Here is a 12,806-nt window from a genome sequence, read left to right as displayed (position 1 = left end):
CAAAATATACCACTAACACCTCAATATTAATTTCAATTGGAGATCAGAAGTGGAAACCACTTGAAGACCATCAGCCCCCACTGACATTAAAATGATCATCAGCCCTCCATTCACAGCAAAATGACCATCAGCCCGCCACTCACAGTAAAATTACCATCAGGCCCCCACTCACAGTAAAATAATCATCAGCCCGCCACTCACAATAAAATGACCATCAGCTCCCCACTCACAGTAAAATGACCATCAGCCCACCACTCATAGTAAAATAAACATCAGCCTCCCACTCACAGTAAAATAAACATCAGCATGCCACTCACAATAAAATGACCATCAGCCCACCACTCACAATAAAATGACCATCAGCCCCCCACTCACAGTAAAATGACCATCAGCCCGACACTCACAGTAAAATGACCATCAGCCCGCCACTCACAGTAAAATGACCATCAGCCCCCCACACACAGTAAAATGACAATCAGCCCCCACTCACAGTAAAATAACCATCAGCCCGCAACTCACAGTAAAATGACCATGAGCCCCCCACTCACAGTACAATGACCATCAGCCCCCCACTCACAGTAAAATTACCATCAGCCCTCCACTCACAGTAAAATGACCATTAGCCCACCACTCACAGTAAAATTACTATCAGCCCACCACTCACAGATTCCACCTGTAGATAGTGCCAAACAGCCCCTTGTAAGTAGTGCCATACAGCCCCTTGTAGGTAGTGCCACACAGCCCCTTGTAGGTAGTGCCACACAGCTCCTTGTAGGTAGTGCCACACAGCCCCCTTGTAGATAGTGCCACACAGCCCCCATGTAGATAGTGTCAGACAGCCCCCTTGTAGATAGCACCCCACAGCCCCCTTGTAGACAGCGCCACACAGCCCCCTTGAAGATAGCGCCACACAGGCCCTTTGTAGATAGCGCCACACAGCCCCCTTGTAGATAGTGCCACACAGCCCCCTTGTAGATAGTGCCACAGAGCCCCCTTGTAGATAGTGCCCCACAGCCCCCTTGTAGATAGTGCCACACAGCCCCCTGTAGAGAGTGTCACACAGCCCCATGTAGAGTGCCACACAGCCCCCTGTAGAGAGTGCCACACAGCCCCCTGTACAGAGTGCCACAAGTCCCTCTGTAGAGAGTGCCACACAGCCCCCTGTAGAGAGTGCCACACAGCCTCCTGTAGGTGGTGCCACACAGTCCCCTGTAGGTAGTGCCAAACAGTCCCCTGTAGGTAGTGGCACACAGCCCACTGGTAGGGTGTGCCACACAGCCCCCTGGTAGGGAGTGCCACACGGCATCCTGGTAGGTAGTGCCACACAGCGTCCTGGTAGGTAGTACCACACAGCGTCCTGGTAGGTAGTGTCACACAGCCCATGGCCCCCTTGTTGGTAGTACCACACAGCTCACAGCCCCGCTGTTGGTAGTGCCACACAGCCCACAGTCCCCTTGTAGGTAGTGCCACAGAGCCCCCTTGTAGTTAGTGCCACACAGCCCCCTTGTTTGTAGAGCCACACAGCCCCCTGGTAGGTAGTGCCACACAGCCCTCAGCCCCCTTGTAGATAGCACCCCCTTCCTGCAGATAGTGCCACTGTAGCTCCCTGAAGGAGCGAAATCCCCGTGTGGCCAGGGATTCCGCTCCTGGAGCGTTCCGCTTGATTTCTTTGTCCATATATGGACAGTGACATCAGGGGAAACTCCTGAATCGGAATTTCCGTCCACAGCGTTGACGACGCTGTGACCGGGGATTCCACTCCAGGAGAAGCTCCTGTCGTCTGGATCCATTTATAGACAGTGACGTCATTGGCTTCTCCTGGAGTGGAATCCCCGGTCACAGAGTCGGCAACTCTGTGGACGGGGATTCTGCTTCAGGAGTTTCCCCTGATGTCACTGTATATGGACAGAGACATCAAGCGGAGCGCTCCAGGAGCGGAATTCCCGGCCACACGGGGATTCTGCTCCTTCAGGGAGCTACGGTGGCGATAGTAGATAGCAGATCAGGGAGATACCTCCCTGCTCTACTATAGCGCCATCGCTACCGCTGTAGCAGCCGCAGCGGCTGCTAGCGGCGCCACCGCCCTCATGCCCAGTGTCACCGCTAGCTACTGGGTGAAGAAGCGCCCGGAAAGGTGAGTCTCATAATCTGAAGGTCATGAGTTTGATCCTAACTGGTGTGACACTGCTCTTGGTGCTATAAAACAGTACTAAGAGCAGCAGTCACTTTCCTTCATGCTACAGTCTTCAAATTGCAATGTAATATACTCTTCATTCAGCAGGGACAATACTTCACACACTGACCTCTAAAATTGCATATCACATATGTAAATCAGTGGTATGTATAATAATTTCATAAACAATACCGTCACACCCAGTCACTAAACAAAATTAAGGCTGTTGTTTTGTAACACATAGGAAGTAGCACAAGCAGATTATATAATAAGTTCATTTTTGATCTAATAAATGGGGGTTTTAGTATCTTTATAGAAAGGAAAAATAACTAAACTGTAAAATTTCCAGTTGATTGTTTTATAAACTATTGTGCGTGTCTTTGTGTGTGAGATAAAGATATCATGAGCCTCACTCTATATACCGATTGACATGAGTGATTACAATCTGTGCAAAGTAGATAAGCAAAAATATGAAATTTGGTGTTGTCAGAGATTCAGTGAATCAAAAACAATTGTTTTGATTGCCATCGAAAATTGACTGGTGAATGTGAATAATAGGAATGGATGTAGATGCTTTATTTCCTCCAGTGTTTTATCTAGAACCTTAAAGTGTTCCTAAACTTTCAGATGACTTTTCAGAATAAGTTGTCATATGTACATTATGTACATAAGGAATAAGACTATTTCTGTCTATTTGGGCATTTTTTAGCAGTTTTTTTCCTCTGCAGGCTCTATGTCTAATTTCTATTCTTCTCTGAGCTAGTGGGTGGAGCCTAACTGCTGCTCCCCCTTTCCTCTCCATAGGCTTCTATGGGCAGCTGTTACCTGATCCTTCAGTGAGCTGAAAGTTTGTGTTGTCCTCTAAATTCAGAGTGAGTAAACAGTTAGAAGGGAGGGAAGGAAAGGTGCCTGATAAGTAGAGAAAGAGGCATTTTTCTCTGATACGATACACTATATGGACCAATGAAGTATTGGGACACCTACACATTACACCCACAGGAGCTATTATGACATCCCATTCTAAATCCCTAAGCATTGATTTGGAGTTGGTCCCCCATTTGCAGCTAAAACAGCTTCCAGTCTTTTGGAAAGGTTTTGTACAAGATTTTGGAGTGTCTATCAGATTTTTTACCAATTTATCCAGAAGAGCATTTGTCAGGTCAGACACTGATGATGGTTGAGAGGGCCTGGCTCGCAATCTCCATTCTAGTTCATCCCAAAGGTGTTGGATGGGGTTGATGTCACGGCTTTGTGTAAGTCAATCAAGTTCTTCCACATCAAACTAACCCAACCATACTATTATGGTCCTTGCTTTATGCACTAGGGCACAGTCATGCTGGAAAAGAAAAGGACTGAAGAACAAACTGTTCCCACAACGTTGGAAGCTACAATTGTCCAAAATGTATTAGTATGGTGAAGCATTAGGATTTTCCTTCTCTGGAGGTAAGAGGCATAGGTCAACTCCCAAAACAAAACACCATAGCATCAAACCTTACAGTTGGCACAATGCAGTCAGGCAGGTAACATTTTCCTGGCATTCACCAAACTCACACTTCCAGATAGAGATGTGATTCGTCACTTTACAGAACAAGTTTCCAATGCTCCAAAGTCCAGTGGCGGCGTGCTTTACACTACACAATCCGACACTTGGCATTGTGCTTGGTGATATAAGACTTGTCTGCAGCTGCTCGGCCATGAAAACCCATGCCATGAACCTCCTGATGCACAGTTTTTGAGCGGCTGTTAATGCCAGAGCAGGTTTGGAGCTGTGCAGTTATTGAGTCATCAGAGCATTAACGGCCTTTATGCACTATGCGCCTTGGCACTTGGCAATCGCGCTCTGCAATTTTACGTGGTCTGCACTTCGTGGCTGAGTTGCTGTGGTTCCTATACACATCCACTTCACAATAATATTACTCAAAGTTGATTGTGAAATATCCTGGAGGGAAAAAAATTCTGTAACTGACTTGTTGCAACAATGGCGTCGTTTTACAGTACCTTGCTGGAATTCAGTGAGCTCTTTAGAATGATCCATTGTTTTACAAATATTTGCAAAGGCGACTGCATGGCGCGGTGCTGGATTTTATACACCTGTGGCAATGGGGCTGAATGAAACACCTGAATTAAATGATTAAAAGCTGTGAGCCAATACTTTTGTCCATAAAGTGTATATTATAACTTGTCTTATATTCACTTATACTAATGCAGTGCCTATTTAAGGTGGTTTTCCGACAATTAGGTGGGGGTGTAAGAACATCTATTAAAAGTAGGGATGGAGCTACTTCTTATTCCTGGCCATTCAGCGAGTTAAAGGAAAGATCACTCACCTACACACGTCTAAAGCCAGGTCTGTGCCAACAATTGGTATAAATGTCACAGTTGAAAAAAAAGGGGAATGCTGTGAGCACAGTGCAGCAAAATTACTCTTTTTTTTTGGCGGTGCACTCTGCCTGTGTCACAGATGTAAGAAACTTAGGAATGCTGCAAAAAAAAAAGCAAACTGTAATTAAACCAACTATTTATTTGTCTGTCATGGTCACAAATGGAAAAAAAAAGGAATTCTGAAAACACATCACACTAAAATGACATTAGTTATTTATTAGGCAGCGTGCTCTAACCCTGCCAAAGATGGATAACACTTCAATACTGTACAAAACTCACAAAAAATACACTAATTATTTCTTTGCTTGTGTACAATGAAAAATATCCTGGAATGCTGTATGTACAGAGAAATTTATTTACACTGGAGCAAATCTACAACAAAAATGGAGTGGTTTTTAACCCCTTAAAGACCAGCCTATTTTAAACCTTAATGACCAAGGTATTTTTACGTTTTTCCATCATTGCATTCCAAGAGCTATAACTTTTTTATTTTTGCGTCGACATAGCTGTATAAGGTCTTGCTTTTTGCGGTAAAAGTTTTATTTTTTAATAGCACCATTTTGGGGTACATATTATTTATTGATTAACTTTTATTAACTTTTTTTTGGGGGGAATAGAAAAAAAACAGAAATTTTGCCATACTTTTTTCATCCTAAATCTGCGCCGTTTACCGTGTGGTATAAATAACACAATAACTTTATTCGGCGGGTTATTATGATTGCAATGATACCAAATTTGTATAGATTTTGTATGTTTTACTACTTTTACACAGTAAAAACTCTTTTTTTTCAAAAATATTTGATTTTGTGTCTCCATATTTGAAGAGCCATAACTTTTTTCTTTTTTCACCGATGCAGTTGTATGAAGGCTTTTGTTTTGCGGGACGACTTGTAGTTTTTATTGGTACCATTTTGGAGTAGATGCGACTTTTTGATCACTTTTTATCACATTTTTTTTAAAGTCAGGATTCACAGAAAACAGCAATTTTTCCATTGTTTTTTATTTTATTTTTTACAACAATCACCGTGCGGGTTAAATAATGTAGTAGCTTTATAGTTGGGGTCGTTACGGGCGCGGTGATACCAAATATGTGTAACTTTTTAATTCCAAATTATTATGCAAATGTTATTTTTCGCTAATTTTCCTTTAGGCTGGGTTCACACGATCTATTTTCAGATGTAAACAAGGCGTATTATGCCTGGTTTTACGTCTGAAAATAAGGCTACAATACATCGGCAAACATCTGCCCATTCATTTGAATGGGTTTGCCGACGTACTGTGCAGACAACCTGTCATTTACGTGTTGTCGTTTGACAGCTGTCAAACGACGACACGTAAAAATACAGCCTCGGCAAAAGAAGTGCAGGACACTTATATACATTATGTGCAGGACACTTCTTTCAGATGTAATTTGAGCCATTCTTCATTGAACTCAATGAAGCACAGCTCAAAATTTAAGGCTGTCAGAGAAGCCTCGCAAAATGCGAGGAGGAGCATTTACGTCTGAAACGAGGCAGCTGTTTTCTCCTGAAAACAGTCTGTCTTTTCAGACGTAAAAGCCTGCTATCGTGTGCACATACCCAAATAGTCGATGCAAATGACTGTCAGTATAATCTTCAAGCCATCAACCGTTGGAGTATAATGTGAATTTTATTGAACAAATTTCCTAATGATAACAGATTTTTTTTTAGAAGTAAAAAACTCAAAAAACTCAAAATGCACTGTTTCAAATTATTATGCACAACAGAGATCAAAACATTTTAAAGGTTGTAAAGAGAATGAAAATGGTAATTTGTTGAATTTGCAGCATCAGGAGGTCATATTTACAGAAATCAAAAGCTCTTTCAATAAAAAAAAAAACGTAACAGGCCAAGTTACATGTTAACATAGGACCCCTTCTTTGATATCACCTTCATAATTGTTGCATCCATTGAATTTATGAGTATTTGGACAGTTTCTGCTTGAATATCTTTGCAGGATGTCAGAATAGCCACCCATAGCTTATTTTTTTTATGTGAACTGCCTCCCACCCTCATAGATATTTTGCTTGAGGATGCTCCAAAGGTTCTCAATAGGGTTGAGGTCAGGGGAACATGGGGGCCACACCATGAGTTTCTCTCCTTTTATGCCCCTAGCAGCCAATGACACAGAGGTATTCTTTGCAGCATGAGATGGTGCATTGTCATGCATGAAGATAATTTTGCTATGGAAGGCACGGTTCTTCTTTTTGTACCACGGAAGAAAGTGGTCAGTCATAAACTCTACGTACTTTGCAGAGGCCATTTTCACACCGTCAGGGATCCTAAAGGGGCCTACCAGCTCTCTCCCCATGATTCCAGCCCAAAACATGACTCCGCCACCTCCTTGCTGACGTCGCAGCCTTGTTGGGACATGGTGGCCATTCACCAACCATCCACTACTCCATCCATCTGGACCATCCAGGGTTGCACGGCACTCATCAGTAAACAACACGATTTGAAAATTAGTCTTCATGTATTTCTGAGCCCACTGCAACCGTTTCAGCTTGTGAGCATTGTTTAGGGGTGGCCGAATAATAGCTTTATGCACACTTGCAAACCTCTGGAGGATCCTACACCTTGAGGTTCGCGGGACTCCAGAGGCACTAGCGGCTTCAAATACCTGTTTGCTGCTTTGCAATGGCATTTTAGCAGCTGCTCTCCTAATCCTATTAATTTGTCTGGCAGAAACCTTCCTCATTATGCCTTTATCTGAACGAACCCGTCTGTGCTCTAAATCAGCCACAAATCTTTTCACAGTACGATGATCACGCTTAAGTTTTCTTGAAATATCCAATGTTTTCATACCTTGTCCAAGGTATTGCACTATTTCACGCTTTTCGACAGCAGAGAGATCCTTTTTCTTTCCCGTATTGCTTGAAACCTGTGGCTTGCTTAATAATATGGAACGCCCTTCTTAAGTATTTTTCCTTTGATTGGGCACACCTGGCAAACTAATTATCACAGGTGTCTGAGATTGATTACAATGATCCAAAGAGCCCTAAGACACAATACCATCCATGAGTTTAATTGAAAAACTAATAATTAAATGTTTATGACACTTAAATCCAATGTGCATAATAATTTGGAACACGGTGTATTACTGCCTGCCCATTTAAAATGGGCAGGCATCTGGCATGGCCTAGCAGGCATTCACTACAGGAAGACCTGGGGGCCTTTATTAGGCCCCCGGCTGCCATCGGAGACACAGACACTCGGCGATCTTATCGCCGGGTGTCGGTGGGATGAGAGGGAGCTCCCTCCCTCTCTCCATAACAACTCAGATGCGGCGCTCGCTATTGAGCGCCGCATCTGAGGGGTTAAACGGGTGAGATCGATACTTATATCGATCTCACACGTTCGAGCAGGGATGCCCCCAGCCCTCAGCTACCTTTGGCAGCTGAGAGCAGGGAGATTTAACGGCTGCCTGCTCTGTTTATTTATCCTGATGCAGCACCGTGAAAAGGCGTATGCATCAGAATAAAGCACATTAGTGGCGTATTGGCTGTCACTAATGGGTTAAAACCTGAAAATTTGAAGCCACAAAGTAACAGCTTATTGGAAGGGCCAAGTGCTCATCTTTCACAATATGTGGCAAAGGTGCTGGAAGCGAGAATTCTTGATGCTCCACTTACACTTTTAGCTTCTAGGCTAGGGGTAGACAAAGACAGCAGACGGTCCTTTGCTCCAGAATAGCTCAGCTGTAGAACAGCCCTTGGGCCCAAAGCACACATCCGTGGCCCTTTATACGGCCGCAAATCACGGATCGGCAAAACACGGGCCGCACACAGATGGCTTTCATATGCGCTCCGTAGTTTTAACGGACAAATGAATAGAATGGCTGAGACTGATCTGAAACAACTGACAGAAATAGGACCTATTCTATAATTTGGTGAATGGATATACGGATCCGCAAAAAAACCAGAAGTGTGCATGGCCATATAGAAATGAATGGGTCAGTGTGCTAAAAAAACAAATAGCATACTGAAGAATATCACTGAAGTAAGGCGTGTTCACATGGGGCGGATAGGCTGCGTAATAGCATGCAGCGTATCCTTCCTGTGTGCTGCAGGTAATTCCAGGCGAAAAAGCGCACCAAACTGTGGTGCAGTTTTTTGCCTTGAATGTCCGCTGCGGAAAACTGCAGCATTTACTGGCCTGCTAGCAGGCTGGCCCCCTGGGATGTCGTTTCATCCCAGGAGACCGCTGCAGCCTGTGATTAGCTGCAGCGGCGGTCACATGGGATGAAGCGTCATGCCAGGGGACCGGCCCTCTGTCGACATACAGGCCGGCCTCCTGGGATGATGCTTTTTATCCAATGTGAACGCCGCTACAGCCTGCAATTGGCTGTGGCGATCACATGGGATGAAACGTCATCCCAGGAGGCCACGCTGGAGGGAGGAACACAGACTTCTGGGGAAGTATGATATTTATTTTTTTCAGAGTTGCTTTTTTTGAGGCAGGAATCGCTGCGTAACTCCAATTGACATGCTGCAGAATAAAATTCCGCACCGCAGGTCAATTTCTGAGCATTTTTTCCACTCAGTATTTACGCAGCATATGGATTAGATTTGTTTTATCATCCACTTTGCTGCTACTGTATTTGCTGCGTATTTTCCACAACTAATTCTGTAGCGGAAAAAACGCAGTATTTATGCAACGTGTGAACTGACACTAATTGTGAGCTGGGAAATAATTTCCCCCAGTCACTAACATGAAATCTAGTTTGCTGTTTTTAAGGTGACAGTAAGCCTCCCTTACGTCTGGGTGAAATGTCCTAGCTGCAGCTTTTCTGATAGAGCATAGTCTTTCTGAACCACGTCGTACATGCTAAAGACATGTTCCTTAGAACCCAAAAACTGCCATACGTGAGAAATCTGCAAAATTATTTTGTTGTATCCGTTCCGGTGTCCTTGGCTTAGAGTCAGTACTGACTAACGGAAAAGAACCGGCAGCCACAGCCATGATACACAAGTCCAGCGTTTGCCGGTACCCATGTGTCTATTATTACCTTAAGCGGGAACATTCGATAGTGATGTGTGGTCTCTTGTAACATTCCCAAAGGTAAGATTTACACATATATTTTTCATTGCCATATATTTTTCTGTAAGTGCAGCTGGTAAAACTAATTCATCCTATTCCCAGCAGACCTAGACCAGACTGTTGATGTCTACAGGCTTCATGCCCTAAGAGGTGAGACAGCGCCTGAGGGAAAGGTTTGTTTCCAACCCCGTCTCCTGCAATAAGCTGGAAATAGCAAGTACTGAGTCTGCGGTAATTACACAACAGACTGTTGTCACCAGCTTGACCCGTTCATTTTGTTCCTGCTTACAGATGATGCGTCTCGCTATGATATCTCAGCGTGTATTAATTGCTCTGTGTTGAAACACCGCGCTAGCACATCGATACGTATTTTATTTTTTAGAGCTATAGAAGGAAGCAGAAAAAAAAGTGTTAAAGGGATAGGATGTCCCCTTTAAGAGTCTTATCCTAGTTCTATACTTTGTTCTTTACCTCCCAACCACTTATGTAATGTGTATTTTTACTAACCATAAAGAATTTCACGACACTTATAAACATATATACATGCTATATATACTATAAACCGTATACTGAAAGCAATACACACTATAAAAAACACTGTGCATACCACAAGATTCATTATAATAAAAAAACAACCCATTGCTATTGCATATAATCATTGATAACACACAGAACCCAGCACACACAAATAGCATCCTGCCCCACGCTATCCGTCCCTATCACCTTAAGCCTCATGCACACGACCGTGTGTGCCGCCCGAGTCCCGTCAGTGATCCGGAGAAAGATAGGACATCGTCTATCTTTCCTCGGATCGGAGACTCGGACCATTTATCACGGACCCGATTCACCCGCTAAAGTGAATGGGTCCATGAAGACTATCGGGTGCCACTCGGATGCCGTCAAAAACGGCTCGAGTGACACAACTGGCATGTGCAAGAGACCTTAATGGGTATATTATAACACCAGGGATTAGAGGGTTATAAAGGGGATTATTTGAAGTAGTTGCTGTACTTTAATGACATAGTGTAGGCATGTATTATAAAGAAGTAGTTGCTGTGGAATAGTTGTTGTGGTGTGGGGAGTGAGGGTTTCTAACACTCATCAGCTCATTTTCTAAGAGTCTTTTAGTGCAGCATCTGCTTGTTGTCCAAGGTGGGTGGTCATTGTCGTTTCCCGAAGGAGAGCATTGGTTATGGCCGCAATCGGTTTAGAGCTGGCTAGACAGGAGCGCGGAGTCTAAGGAATTTCCCTGTTCTTCACCCTCAACCCCCACAAGGATGTATGGACTTTCCTAGTCGGATTCTGTGAGTGTGATACAACGCACTTGCCGCCAAGTACGCTGTAGCGAAGAACTTGTAGCGAAGTCAGGGAAATTGCCAGGATTCTTAAACGGATAGCATTTAGGAAGTAGCAAGCCAGAGGATGATACAGAACCGTAGTCAGTAGTCAAGCTAGGAGTCGATATCTGGAGTAGAACTACAGGAACCAGGCGATAAAAGCAAAGGACGAGACAGGAGCATAAACCAGGAACAAGGTCAGTGTCAGGAACAAAGTCAAAATCACAATAGAAACAATAGCCAAACAAAGGATGTACCTTAATCTTCAGGCGAGGTGTGAAGGATGGAGTCCCTTTTAAATAGGCCACCAGAACCAACGTCATCTAGAACTGCTCATTGCTCCGCCAACCGGGCGCTAGAGAAGAAAGGGTCAACAGTTCCAGCAGGGTCACGGCTGATCATAACAGCAGAATAGGAGGCATCTAGTTACCTAGAATATAAATTAATAGTCCGTCTGTGTAATGCATGGACGTGCCTGGTCCTCCAGAGACACTCTTCATAGTCACTCTGCACTACATCTACCCAAAAGAGGTACTCCCCTTTATTAATGCAGAATTCCCAAATAGGGTATTTGAAAATGGGTTCTGGAAAAATCAGTTTCTCCAGAATGTTGTGTCTTTTGTTTGGGTCTTCATAGTGCCCAATGACAACTGATTCCATTTTGTTTCCATTCCATTCCTGCCTAATTATTTGTGCTTCAAGTACAGTAGAAGGTTTGGGTTGGGTTGATACAGTCAACGATCTACTACTTTGTGTGTTTTGCCTTTCACAGTATTCTCGAAGGTCTTTGCCAACATTAAAATTCTCACACACATAATCTGACTGATATTAATCTTTGTTTTTGTTGAACCTTCATTACAAGCTCAATCATTTAGTCCATAACTAAATGACTAATTATTCAACATAAGTAAGACAATACTGAAGACAACACTCATATAGCACCCTTTGTAAGTAGTGGCACATTTTAGGACATTGTGCCCATAAGAAATAGATCCTAGTGTTAAATGGTTGGTTCCAAAGACAGATTCACCAGTTAGTAAAACCTTGATAAGAAGCATGAAACCTAAAAAAATGACCATCAATAGATATAGAGACAATGGTGGCTAGTGTTTAAATTTAGACAATGTATGAGTTTGGTACATGACCTTATTGATTTTCCCTAACCTGGAATGGACCTACGGGAATAAATCAAAACTTTGTTGTCCTGTGTGTTGTGATAACTTCCTAGGTCAGCCAATTATTCTCCTGAGCTCTACATCTAGATCAGAATGACAAGCAGACACGTTTAGGCTGAGGAGCAGTCATATAGTTACAGAGTCACCTGTGCTTCATAAAAAACACATAGCCTCTTTTCATTTATTTTTCTAAAGGCTCTTATATTTTACAATGAATGTGATACATGTCATGTCCTGTCTGGTATTTCCACATGAAGTTTTATAGCTAGAATTGGAGACCCACTTTAAATGTTGAGAGGGATCTAGCTATAGGACAGACGCAGCTCCTTACAAAAAGAAGATGTTGTGGTTGAGTCCATGAAGTAGCTAAGTTACAGTAGTTATTTTTAATATAATATATTCATAGAGTCACCCAAGCTTTATTGAAATGCATAGCCCCTGCTTTCTTCCCTCACTGTGACTCCAGTAATGTTTTATCACTAAATTCAATTCAGCCACAAGGGGAAATTTATTAGGACTGGTGTTTCAGACGCACACACCTCTTATTAAATTATACACATCTCTGGCCATCCATGTGCCAGAAAGTAAAATGTACTCAAGCTATGAGCTGGTGTAGATTTGCGCTATAATTTCTGCCAATTTCTGCTATAAATCTTGGACATGGAAGGCTACGTCCCCT

This window comes from Rhinoderma darwinii, chromosome 3 (assembly GCF_050947455.1).
Source record: "Rhinoderma darwinii isolate aRhiDar2 chromosome 3, aRhiDar2.hap1, whole genome shotgun sequence".
Classification (NCBI taxonomy): Eukaryota; Metazoa; Chordata; class Amphibia; order Anura; family Rhinodermatidae; genus Rhinoderma; species Rhinoderma darwinii.
This window is presented reverse-complemented; position numbering follows the sequence as displayed.